The sequence below is a fragment of the Cololabis saira genome, chromosome 13, assembly GCF_033807715.1.
Source record: "Cololabis saira isolate AMF1-May2022 chromosome 13, fColSai1.1, whole genome shotgun sequence".
Lineage (NCBI taxonomy): Eukaryota > Metazoa > Chordata > Actinopteri > Beloniformes > Belonidae > Cololabis > Cololabis saira.
In genome coordinates this window covers 13200372-13214442 of record NC_084599.1, presented here as the reverse complement: position 1 = coordinate 13214442, position 14071 = coordinate 13200372, and the positions used below count along the sequence as shown (strand labels likewise).

Here is a 14071-nt window from a genome sequence, read left to right as displayed (position 1 = left end):
GCGGGTACGCCTTCAGTTACAAACAATTATTAGATTAAAACATTGAAATATGTCAATTCTGATGTGTTCATGTTGTCAAAACAGACGGGGCAAGTTGGCTTACCGTTTTCATGTGACCCGCCATGTTTGATATGGAGCTGTGATATGCAAACTGTCGCTTGCAAAGTTTGCATTCTACTTTTTTCCAATGTCTATTTTCATTAAATTCTACCACACTGCAGATGACTTTCCTCTGCCTCGAAGCCTCGCTTAATTTAAAAACGTTTGTAAAGAGTTTTGCTGTACAGACGCAAGGACCGAAAACAGTGACAGCGACAGTGAGCAAACGCAGCAAAGCGAAAGTAATAAGAGGAAGATACAGAAAATGTCGGAGGTGTGGGATCATTTTAAATTAAAAATGAAGGTCCCGGTCCACATTGTGTAAGATCCAAGTCTTCTTCCGAGTCCCAGTCCACAGCCAAGCATTTCTGTTTAAATGTATTGGTTCTGAACGTGAAGTTGCACGATTTAAAGGCAGTGTTTAAGAATATTTTTGATTTTATTTTTTTTTTACTTGGAAAAAATAAGTGGGAAATAATTTCATTTATTTTTATTTAATTTTATGTCTCGGGGAATGTTAAGTTTGAAGTATTTGTATTGTAACAGTTTACTAGTTTGCAAAATATGTAAATAAATGTCAATTTTTCTTATAAAAAGAAACAAATTATTGGTTGTTTTTATAGAGTGATCTGCCTTGTTCTCTATTATATATTTATAATTGAGCTTTAATTAAGCAAAAGTAAGTTTTATCCGATTTCTCGATTAATAAATGGAATATCTGATAGAATAATCGATTACCAAAATATTCGGTAGCTGCAGGCCTAGTAGTAACACTAGGCCTGCAAATACAAAATTAAAGGGTGGATTCTTCTCTGCAGTGCTAAGCTTCTTTTACTTTCAAACATAGCAACAGAGCAAATAAAACATTTTTTATATGAGTTGGAACTGATAATGGTTGAGCAACAGTCATTTTAATTGATGTTTTGCTGTTAACTTTCTTTGTGGCTTGAAAACAACAAAGACGATGTGGTGGGGAATATGAAGGAAAAGAAAAATGCTAGCTACTAAGCGGGCCAATCACTTGCTGCAGTCTGCGTCGACTCAACATGTAGAAACATTTGTGGAGAGGTGCATGTCAAGGTGTGGTGTGGCATAGAGTTCCCCATCAGTCCATTGCTGAAGCATAAACAAAACTTATGTTGTTCCTCAATGCTTCTTGGAACTTCCTTGTGATTATTTTATGCATTTACTGATTTGCACCCCACAACTGTTTTCTTTTTCAGCATTACTGTAGAAGCAGACCTACAGGCCCTGTAGGATTGCTTTGTAATCCATCCATCCACACAGCTGCACTTTCAACACACTTGCATATACTGTAGTGGTGTCAGCAAAGCATACCTTCCTCATATGACAGACAGACCCCTGTCGGCATCTGCGCTTCTCATTCCTGTTATAGTCTGCATCTGTCTTTTGCACTAACATGCAGACTTCAATCATTCAGTTCAATGAACTGCACTCACTCATCACCAATCTGTGTCCATCAGCATTACAAGTAATGAGGTTAGAAATGATCATGGTCCAACCACCTTACACCAGAGCAGCAAGGGGGCCGTAAACTAGTTATGATTGCCTTGACTGTCTGGATTCATTAGCTAGTGATGAAATATTTATAAAAGGAAAAAATTACTTCCCAGGGAAACAAAGCGCTTAATCAGTCAAAAGAGCTTACATTATTAATCAGCACCTTTTTGACAGAGTCCATACACGCCACTGTGTAGACATGCACTCACACGCTCAAGCATCTGGATAAAGGACAAAGACATTACCTTCCTTTTTTTTTCCTTTACTGAATTTTCATTTGATATTACAGCCACGGTCATTAAGGAGCTGTGAACAGTTCTGTAACCCAGAAAGTAATGGTACTGAGAGAGATGATAAGCGGCGGTAGTTATTACATTTATGAATCGGATGAATAGATTATTTAGAGGTTAGTTATTTGAGTGTTTTGGTCCAACGGAAAAGCAGGGTGAAAAGACTAAGCTTCTAAGAACAATTAATAGCAATAAGGTTTACATTAACACCTTTCAAGAGGATATTCAGCAACAGTTTGTCATGACCGTGCATATTTGTATGCCATAAAACCGCCTGAACAACACATTTAAATCATCCAAGATGTAATTTATACATAAAGGGATATATTATGTAGGCTTCTGGGGCTCAAATGAGGCTTTATTACGGTAAATAGCAAACACAGGTAAAAGGGAAAAGGGCTAAGGAGCAGAAAGAAATGTATGGGGACAGCAGAGATTATAGTAAGTACTGCAGCAGAGGAATACAAAACAAATTGAGCCAGAGAAAAATGCTAAATACAACAATGATTTACTGCAGCTGACGGCACTATTAAAAGCAATACCATAATTTCAGCCTCCACCACAAGCACCCACCAAGTATAGATCAAACGCTAACTAGATCAAAGATTGCAGAAATCATTTAGCTGCCTGCTTGCCCTGCTTTCCACAATACAATACAATAGTATGAAGGTGGAATTCACATGATGGTGGTTCAGCTGTCTCGGGTTCAGCTTCTAGGGGGAAAAGACAACAATTTTGTTTAACTCAACAGACTTAAAAGCAATGTCTTGAGTTTTTTTTGTTTTATAACAGCCAGATGTGTAAAGCAAACACATTTATTATTAAATGCAACTATTCAGGCTGACGCAAAGTACCACTGTTTGTATAACTTAAGTGTTGTATACAGAGGCTTAAAAATCGTAACATAGAATGCATCCTCCAGAGGACTTGGGGTTAGTGTTCTTCAGTGTCCTTTTTTTTCTTAGGGCCTGTTGCTGTGAAAGAATTCAATTCATTTTTAAGGTGCCAATTCATGACAAAAGTCCCATCAGGAAACTTTAGAGAAAACAGCCAAGTACAATACTTCTCTAATTTATATTATTGTCTACTCATCTTGGGCCTTTCATTTGTTAAAATCTGGATCACCTCCTTCTCCATTTCAGTCACACTTTCAGTCACCAACCGTTTCCATAGTCTCTATCAAGTGGCTCATATTATCTCACTGATATTGCTTTCTTTCAAGTCACACTGGTAACAGACTGTCCTTTTCTGAGATCTGCTACAAGTTCTCTATTGCTTTTGTGGAACCTAATCCACATTGCTATGTCTTTCTTTTCCTTGCATCCATTCAAATATTGGCCCTATTTAAGGTAGTAAACCACCGTTGTTGGCTGTTATTTCTCACCAAGTCCGATCCCAGAGGGATTTCACTGCCCATCAGAGGAAGCTAGTTTCATGCCTCAGCATCCCTACCCTTTCTGTCATGGTTATTCAGTACGGCTCATAACACTCAACAAAAGCAAATTTCACTGGCAAACAACACAGCACATGTCAATGCACAGAAAATGTGCATCGACTAGTAACATGTGGTGCATAACAGTTCAAACTGAACTAATTTCTCTCACAGATATAACAATATTACACCACATGTACAGCAAGAGGGAGCTGCTTATGTCCGTCTACACCACTTTGTATGTTGCCATGCAAAGATCAATTTGGTTCATCATTTCACACAAGCTTAGAGCTGACTGAGCAATTGATGTTCAGATTGAGCACCAGTTGTACTCAAAAGGATTACTGTACTTTACGGACTATTGAACGCACCTGAATATAAGCCGCACCCACTAAATTTAAAAATGAAAACAGGTTTTGTACCTATATATGTGGCACTTGTCTATAAACCGCAGGTGTCTACGACGTGAAATGTATTGGCAGCATGAAGATCGTTAGCCCGTAAAGATCTGAAATTAGCTGCATCATTGTTGAATCCGCAGGGTTCAAAGCGTGTAAAAAAAGTAGTGGCTTATAGTCCAGAAAGTACGGTATATAAAAATGGCTTGAAAAATGGTGAAAAGGTTTAAATATACATACGTACATATAATATAAAATATAATAAAAAAAAGGTATATGATAGGACTGCGATAGACTGGCGACTTCTCCAGGGTGGACCCCTGCCTCTCGCCTGTAATGAGCTGGGATTGGCTCCAGCAGACCCCCGCGACCCTGCAAAGGATAAAGCGGGTATAGAATATGGATGGATGGATATATGATAGGATAAATCCCAAATTAGTACATAAAACTTTCACAATAGGGCTGGACCTTCTCTTCGTAAGGTGTAATGTACAACCTTAGAGAAAATCACTGGGGTCCATGAGGGTGTCATGTTAATGGGAAGGCTCAAACTCCATAAGAAAAGCAAAATCTAACTTGGAATTCAAAATATAGGTCATCATGAGTCTTTAAATCTTTTTTTGTGACCAACCTTTTTATTTCAAACTTTTAGACAAAAACATACATGAAGACATGACTCAAAACACTAGCATTATGATTTTTTTATATCTCATAAAAGCATATATGGACAAGGAAAGCATCCCTCTCTGCTTTACATTATGCATTAGGTGTTAGAATAAAATATGTTTGTAACACAAACATAGACCATTTGGTCTACCCAACTGTATATGAGTTACACTTAGAAAAAAATATATTATTTACTCTGGACAAGGTTAATTCATGTTTTAAGCATTTCTAACATGTTTCCAGATAATCTCACAAATCTCTAATGCCAAAATTCGACCCATACTCCATAAACAGGAGATGTAGGGAAAACAAGGGGGAAAATACTGTAATTTCCCGTAGTCAGCCATAAGTCTAGCTGAAGAAGGTCAAGATTTTGCACTAGGTTAAACTTACCTACACATTTAAAAATAATGGTGATTAGTTGAATAAAGGGACCGCCCTGTAGACCAGCCTGACAACTATTTCTCATAATAAACAACTTTTGCTAACCATTAACCTTTGGTTGTCCGTTTTAGTTTTTTGTTTGTTTTCGTTTTAATGTTGACAAGTGTATATATACATATTACACTTGAAACTTGCACTTGCAATATGACAGCAAGACCTCAACCGACTCGTCAGTCAATCCATAGTTTTTTTTCATGTAATATCTAACTGCATCAAATGTACTCGTAGCAAAATCTCAAAATACTTAAATGATTTGGGGTCACATGATTTTCTCAGGATGAATCCAACACAGTTTCTCCTCAGAAGACAAAGCAGGGAAGCATGCAGAATATGACATGCTTACTTGCATTTCACTTATTTCTCATGTGGTTTGGAAGCATCCACACAGCCTCCAGGTCTAGATAGTATAAGACATGAGATACTCACACAATCATGAAATACTTGTTTGTGTCTAGTTGCACTAGTCTAGTCTAGAAGTGAACACTTGGCCACATATCTAACAGTTCAACATTCAATTACGGTAATTAGCTGTTCATTCCCTGCCATTTCACCAACAAAAACAAATTACATATATATTTAAGATATATGTTATGCATGATATGTATATTAATACATGAACTTTTACCCAATGAAGGTCAGATCACGGGAATTGAGGAACTGAATAAAACATATAACCTATGCTCAATTCCCCTCCTCCACGCCACACATTTTTCAGTCTCACTCTAATCAACCCCCAGGTCATAAATGAAATTTATCACTGGCACCAATTGAAGAAGGGAGAAAAAGAGCTAGTAAAAACAAAGAAATAGGAAGACTAAAGGTTAAAGTTCTGATCAGACCTGATGCTAAAATGCAATCCTGGGTGATACGATCAAAAATGGGCAGCACTACATTTAAATGAAGTGAATGAAGTGCACTCAGGGAACATTAAGATGTGGTCTGAGAGAGTGGTGGCCTCAAACATTAAAACAGTGCAAGTGCAAATTTGTCTGAAAACATACTGAAGAAACACCAAGTGGACTGACATAAATATCCAAAAGCAGCTGTTTCCACTAGGATGTTTTCTTGCTCTTCCAATTTGCTGGGGGAAAAATATGAAATCGCAGACGAAACAGAAAGCCTCCCACTTGCCTTTTATATTAATTTGTGCTGCAACCGTAAACAAAGCAGCTGTGAGCGCCGCTCCAGAGCGGTGGGTCTGTCCTGTTGGTCCTGAGTCACCTCTTAATATGCCTGGCCCCAAATGTTTACAGCTGAGCCATGCATACATCACATCTGGTGTTCCCTTTCGGTCAATTTACTTGGTATAACACACAGAGTATGGGATATCACGCCATTGCATGTCTTAGCTCCAATATGCCTCTAATCACGCTTTTGATGTGGGACAAGGGGACTGAAATATGTCTGTCACCAAAGTCACCCTCATTTTTAGCACTGGCCTTTTAGCCCTATTGGGTGACTCTCTGTAGGACCTTTTTATATATGTCCCAAATTATACGTGTTGCACAAAGAGAACTGAGTTAAAAGAAACAAATTGTCATGTCCATTACTTGTGTGAAAGAAAGGCACAAGGTACAAAACTTGGCTCCCCCGACATGCAGCTTGGCTTGAAGAACATTGGCTATCGTACAGAGGAATAACTGAGATAACAAAGCATATTTAGCTGCATTTACAATCCAGATCTTGATGGCCAATTCTAATTTAATTCTTACATCCAACATTTTGTGAGTTGCCTACATCGTCTTTTATAAGGGACTTCAATCAAACATCTGTATTTATACTGATTACTGCCTGGAGAAACAACATGCAAGGTAGATGGACTTCTACTGATGGACTTCTTCTACTGACCCGGAAAAGGGTGACAAGATAGAAAAACCATTGGTTTTGAAAGAATTCCAAGAATGCAGGTGAAGTCAATGCAGGTGAAATAGAAGATGTATATGGACATATTGTAATTATCAAACTGACAAACCACCTTAGTCTCCCTCTGTGTCTCTGCATTTATACTGTTATATTGTATTTTAAAGTGGAGAAGAAGAGTCTGTGCACAGGTGTTCATGTCACTTGCCACGTCATATTTTCTGGGGTGCATTTACAGAGAAAATCCAATGTTTGCTTGGATGGCAGATGCAAATGAACAATCAGACATTTCATATCTGATTTAATTCCACATAAGAATGAGGCCAGTCTGAGGCTGATCTGAGAATATCTGAATCCATGTACTTTTTTAGTACTTACATGTCCACTGGTCATATTCAATCTGTAACACTTGAAAGGAAAAATATCAAAACTGGGTCACTTGAACCCTGAAGTGTAAACGCTGCATTTGAATGCAGACAGAGCTTCCTAGTTGTCATCATAAATCATCTGCTAAATAAAAGGCATGTATTAAACCTAGAGTATAGTATCCCATATTATATGCATCATACCTAATTTCTCTCCTTTAGTGCACAGATGTTTTAGAAAAAAGCATTCCATTTCAATGTAAGATAGCAGAATTGAATGTGGAGCATCTGAGTAAAGGGTGTATTTGTTATTTTGCATTACAAGGTGCACACAGCCCATGGATATAACACAGGCAGTGTTTGTTTTTTATTGTGAGCTTATGCTCTGGCTTTTATTCAGAGGCTGGTTCACAATAAACACTGCAGAGTTTAAAAGATTTTATTTGTGTTTCTTTAGTCAGCAGAAGTGCACTGACACTAAGTTCAGCAAACATCCAGGATCATTTATTTTGTTTTTTATTGCTTCCCTAATGTTGTGTCGGTTACACAACTGAGGTTATTGTATTGTTTGTGAAAGTTCTGAAACGACTGCGCCTTAAGAATAATAAAGTTAAAGTTTAGGTAACTGAACTTTGTTGCATAGCTGATAGTTTGGCATAAGCTATGTGTTTATTTGCATAATCTGGTAAGTAAGATACGATGACAACTGGTCACAAGACCCACATGTGGGGGTGCTGCCCACTTGTGATCACTGTTTGGCTCCCCCATCATAACGAAGGAAATTTTTGGAACTGATTTCCTCATCAAATTGAGTTACAGTTCCCTATCAAAGCATAAACTCTAAAATGCCATTAAAAACACACACACAAAAAAAACAACATTTCACATGATGTTCCTTAATGCCACTAAAACTTGCCAAACCTGATTTGTGAGATACCTCCATGTTTTATTTGTATCGTCATTACAATTCCTGTAGGCTATAAACAATAAAACAGATCTTGTGTTTTTGTGACCATCAAAGTTCCTGCAGGCCAAGCAACTATTAATGCATGACCATGTCGAAAATGAGTAAGGAAAAACTGTTCAGGGGAAGCCCACACGTGAACACTCACAAGCACTGTTTAGGGGTTACCCTCACTAATAGTCCTCTGTCATGACAGACATATGTATTCAAGCCCTGAGAAAGATTCATTACACTTATCCAAAAACTGAATAAACCTTATTGAATATGTGAAACATTGGAGCATGATCAAAAGAAAAGCTCATCAAATTCTGGTGTAGCTCCAGATAACGTTCATTAAAAATATTCATCATCATTGGCCTGGTGGAAAGACGGCTTTTAATAAATTCCTCTACAGTTGCATATTAAACTATTTTGACTTTTTGTAGTTTTTGCTTTTCAAAAAGACAACTACAAAATGTCTGTAAAACATGTTTTTATAGTTTAACCAAACCAAAAAATTAGATCTATATGGAAAAAGCACTTCCCTGCCTGTGAGATATCTGTTAGGGCAATATAATGTAGATGCAGATGTCACATTCTAGGTAGTAAACAGATGAAAGAACAAGCAGGTTGTCTATTATTATTAATGTCTGGAATGGAGTGCCAGATGTGTCTGAGAGAGGGATTTGACAACAAATGACACCAAGGCCATTGACCATGTCACCTAGGGTAGGGTTACTTGACTAAATCTGAGAGAGGAAGCTAACAGGTTTTTCATTTCACAGCAAGGGGAGTGACATAATTAGAAAAATAGGCAACCACCATGGCAACCTACTGTGTCAAGGCTTGCACAGGGTTTTACTCCTTTGCTGCAGGCAACAGAAACAGAGGAAACCAGAGTAAAAACTGCAGAAAAGCAAAGGAACTAGAGGTGACAGCTTTCAGAGTGCTATTTTTCATTTTACTCTGGTCATTCCTTCAAGTCTCTAAATCACCCCTTAGTATCCCATTATATGTTGTTTTATATTCCATTCAGCAAACATTTCTAGGTTTTACATATGCCTGTATTTCAAACTATAGAATCTATTAAATTCAATGCAATACCACTGACATGCACAGCCTTGACTTTTGTCGATTATACTCAGGAAAAAGAGTAATAGTGTTAAAACACATCTTAAGTATACTAGGGATGCACAAAATGTATCACACAGATAAAGATCGGTCAATTTTGGAGGATAATGACATAACTTCTATCCGTCCAGTAAATAAATTAACTGGATAAACATATTTGATAAATCCATGAGAATTAATAAAATTCTTTGCTGGCGGGCAGCGCCTTTAAAACAGTCCATGTTGCGCTCATTATGCCGTCTGCCGCGCCTTACCATTAGGGCCCCAGCGTGGCCCCACGACTGCCTGACTGAAAATGAGCACTAACGGCACCAAACCGGAGATAACACACCAGCCTGGTTATTTTTCTCAGTGCCAGCTGATGACATTGTTGCTGTCATTTTTCAAACCATGTTCAACAAGGACTCTGAGATGAAGAAGGAGGGCGGCAGGTTTTGACCCAACAGACTAACATCTTACCTGAAAGGTCGTCATTTCAGGAAATCTGTAGTGAATAATATGAAGTAGTGGCTAGCAGCTCTAACACTAAAAACAGTCTTTATGTTTACATGCACTAACAGAAAGTCGAATTGTTGCCTTAATCCAGTGTTTCTCAATCCTGGTCCTCGTGGGCCCCTATCCTGCATGTTTTAGATGCTACCCTGCTTCAGCACACCGTGATAAAAGTACCTGTGTCATCAACAGAGTTGTGCAGACCTTGATGACAAGCTAATTAGGACCTTTAATTAGAATCAGGTGTGTTGATGCAAGGAAACATCTAAAACATGCAGGACAGGGGCCCACGAGGACCAGGATTGAGAAGCACTGCCTTAATCCAACTGATACCGAATTTTTAAAAGCCATGTATACACCTTAGCCGGGCTGTAGTCGAACCGAATCGAAAGCTCTTGAGATCGAGCTATTAATGCCAGATAATGCTCCTAATTCTACTTATTCCGGCATGTATAACCCACTCTTAGCTGAGCTAGCGACTGCCCCGGGACTCCCCCTTCCAGCAGTGACGACACCGCGAAAGCCAGAATATCAACACAGTAGGAGAAGAAGAAGACGAACAACAAAGAAGTAACCGAAGAACGCCATCGCAAAAGTGCATGTGGTGCCACCTAGCATTGCAGAGTCCAACGCACCTCACTCAATAATCAATTGTCTTCTTGCCCACGTATACTTGGATTTCTCGGAAAGTCCAGTTTAATCCTGAGCTAGATTGTGATTGCCAATAGCTTGATTTAAAAGTGCATGTAACCGCACTGACTGACACAGAGTGTCAATACTGTCATTCAGCAGGCATCTGACAACTGTAAAAACAGTTTCTAGCAACAGCAAAAATGCAAAAGGACTTAAAGTAATGGAATTCATAGCACTCAGTGACAATTCTGTAAAAGTAACTGTATATGCTTTTATAGTGTTGTTGTAATTTTTGACAATTGTTGATCTTTGTGATAGTAAACTATACAAATACTTGTCCTAATCATCCTCATGCTCTAGAAGATAAATAAATGCATTTCTTGGTTTTACAAAAAAGCTTGACTATGATTTGTGTTTGCAGAAGGGTACACTTTTTGTTTTAATTGTGTAATGTGACATATTAGTGCATTAGATTTACTGAATTAATATGTAAACTGTTTCGATTATGAATGTCTCTTGCTGGTCTGCTTGTGTTTTCTTCTTTTAATACACAATCTGACCATGGGCCTAAAACTTAAGATTTATCAAGTCTAATATACTGGGTGCACTCAAAGTCAACGTGTGCAGTGACAGATTTTTGTTTCAGCCCAAAGTAAAGTTGTTTATGAAGTTTATGAAGTACTGAGGTGCCTTGATCACACAAAAGTTAAATATCATTTGGCCAGGACTGCATATATACATTTTCTTAACACTCCTTTTTTTTTATTCTTCATTGTACACATAATGCATTACATATGAACATCATCATAACAGATATAAAACTATGAACTTACCAGTTAAGGTAAGGTGTTGCCATGCAGAAGTAACTAATTATTGGTTATTGATTTTAGCTTAAATTTGCAATATTATACATCACTAAGTTAGACCGTAGCCACCTCTTGGTAAAAACAAAATATATGACTTGGAACTGTAATACCATATAAATCTAGAAATACACTGAAAGAATGCGTAACATTTAACTAACAGTTACAGCCCATTACATAGCTGAGCAAAGTTTATGATTGGAAAGACTTAAGCCCCCCCACCACCACCATCCCTCCAACTCCCATCACTCTCTATAGTTTTCTACTGACTAAAAGGTTCCTGGTAATTACTCCGAGAACTTTCTTGGAATTAAAGCCCCTGTGATGTACTAAGGTTCACGCATAATGACTTGTATCAGTGTCAACTAGAAGTAGCGTGAGAGGAAAAAACAGTACCAACTGCTGAAATAATCGGGGAGTCCGAAATGCCATACTAAACAGTACTAAAAAGTATACATAAGTTCGGCACACTTTTGAGTAAATATCAGTAGTGTGCATTAATTCGGACGTACTATTCAGAGCGCACAAGTCACTTCCTGCCGTTGGGAGGAAGTGACGTGTCACAGCAGCCATAGACATATATACGTAGATGCCGCATCGAGTGGTCTTGTCCGCTGCTGTCGCGATACGTCAACGTTGCCGCCATATTGGATGTGGCAAGACTGCGCTGTAAACTAATACAAGTAAATTGACTTATTTTCATAAAGCGCCTTTCTACAAAGAAATTTATGGTTTACGTCTCATTTATTCATTCACACATGCACTAATATACTTGGGAAACAGTCAGGCACCAAATATAATACTGTATATTTAATTTTCTCAGATGGCAAAAATAAGAACTTTATTGATCCCACATGAGTAATTTATGTTATATCAGCTATAGAGAACAAGGTAGTGCCGAAAAACAATATATATCCCCCTCACAAAAATAAGAAAAATAGAGAAACATATTTTCTTATCAACAAAACATGATATTTTGTTGTCTGAAAAATGGTTCAGATGTTATTTTGTTGTCTGAAAAATGGTTCAAATATGTTATTTTGTTACTTGAAAAAAAACTTGAAAATTTTTAAATATGTTTTGTTGATGAGAAAATATGTTTCTCTATTTTTCTTATTTTTGTGAGGGGGGATATATATTGTTTTTCGGCACTACCTTGTTCTCTATAGCTGATACAACATGAATTACTCTTATGTGGGATCAATAAAGTTCTTATTTTTGCCATCTGAGAAAATTAAATATCATATTTGGTACCTAACTGTTTCCCACGTGTATTAGTGCGTGTGTGAATGAATAAATGAGCCGTAAAACGTAAATTTCTTTGTAGAAAGGCATTTTATGAAAATAAGTCAATTTACTTGTATTAGTTTACAGCGCAGTCTTGCCACATCCAATATGGCGACGTCGTTGACGTATCGCAGCAGCTCCATGGGGTGTCTACGTATATATGTCTATGACAGCAGCAGTAGCAGCACCGCTCCGCTCTTTTCCGTTTATCCTGGCCGAAACAAGATGACATTATATAATATTATCATAGACGAATATTATAATATTAATATTATATAATAATATTATACTTAATATTATACTTATGACATATACGTATCACTTAACAACCAAACACCGCTGCATTGCATTGTGGGAAGTTTCTGCTTAGCTAGTGTCCATCAATCCATACTAATACATTTCTCTGGAGTGAGTATGGATAGAGCATACTATTGAGTACGTACTAATGTTTCAGACGCACTAAAAAATCTCACATACTGTTTTTGCTACTCATTTGGGTGGAAGTATGCAATTTTGGACGCAGCCTATGACTTGGAACTGTAATACCATATAAATCTAGAAATACACTGAAAGAATGTGTAACGTTTAATTAACAGTTACAGCCCATTACATAGCTGAGCAAAGTTTATGATTGGAAAGACTAAAGCCCCCCCACCACCACCACCCCTCCAACTCCCATCACTCTATAGTTTTCTACTAACTAAAGGTTCATGGTAATTACTCCGAGACCTTTCTTGGAATTAAAGCCCCTGTGATGTACTAAGGTTCACGCATAATGATTTGTATCAGTGTCAACTACAAGTAGCGTGAGAGAAAACCGAGTACCAACTGCTGAATCAATCGGTGCGTCCGAAATGCCATACTAAACAGTATATACTAAAAAGTATACATAAGTTCGGCACACTTTTGAGTAAATATCAGTAGTGTGCATTAATTCGGACGTACTACTCAGAGCGCACAAGTCACTTCCTGCCGTTGGGAGGAAGTTACGTGTCACAGCAGCAGTAGCAGCGCACCACTCCGCTATTTCCCGTTTATCCTGGCCGAAACAAGATGACATTATATAATATTACTATATACGAATATTATAATATTAATATTATATAATATTATTATACTTATGACATATACGTCACTTAGCAACCAAACACTGCTGCATTGCATTGTGGGAAGTTTCTTCTCAGCTAGTGTCCATCAATCCACACTAATAAATTTCTCCGGAATGAGTATGGATAGAGATTACTATTGAGTACGTACTAATGTTTCGGACGCACAAAAAAATCTCACATACTGTTTTTGCTACTCATTAGGGTGGAAGTATGCAATTTCGGACGCAGCCTGAGTTAGACCGTAGCCACCTCTTGGCAAAAAAAAAAATATGACTTGGAACTGTAATACCATATAAATCTAGAAATACACTGAAAGAATGTGTAACGTTTAATCAACAGTTACAGCCCATTACATAGCTGAGCAAAGTTTATGATTGAGCCCCCCCACCACCACCACCACCACCACCACCCCCCCTCCAACTCCCATCACTCTCTATAGTTCTCTACCAACTAAAGCTTCCTAGTAATTACTCCGAGACCTTTCTTGGAATTAAAGCCCCTGTGATGTACTAAGGTTCACGCATAATGACTGTCAACT

The 14071-nt window shown here is 37.8% G+C and overlaps 1 protein-coding gene across 3 annotated transcripts in view; it reads right to left on the bottom strand.

Moving 5' to 3' along the window:
- The window catches only part of sbno2b (strawberry notch homolog 2b), a 78390-nt gene that overhangs the window by 63255 nt on the left and 1064 nt on the right, over window positions 1–14071 (bottom strand). The window lies entirely within an intron of this gene.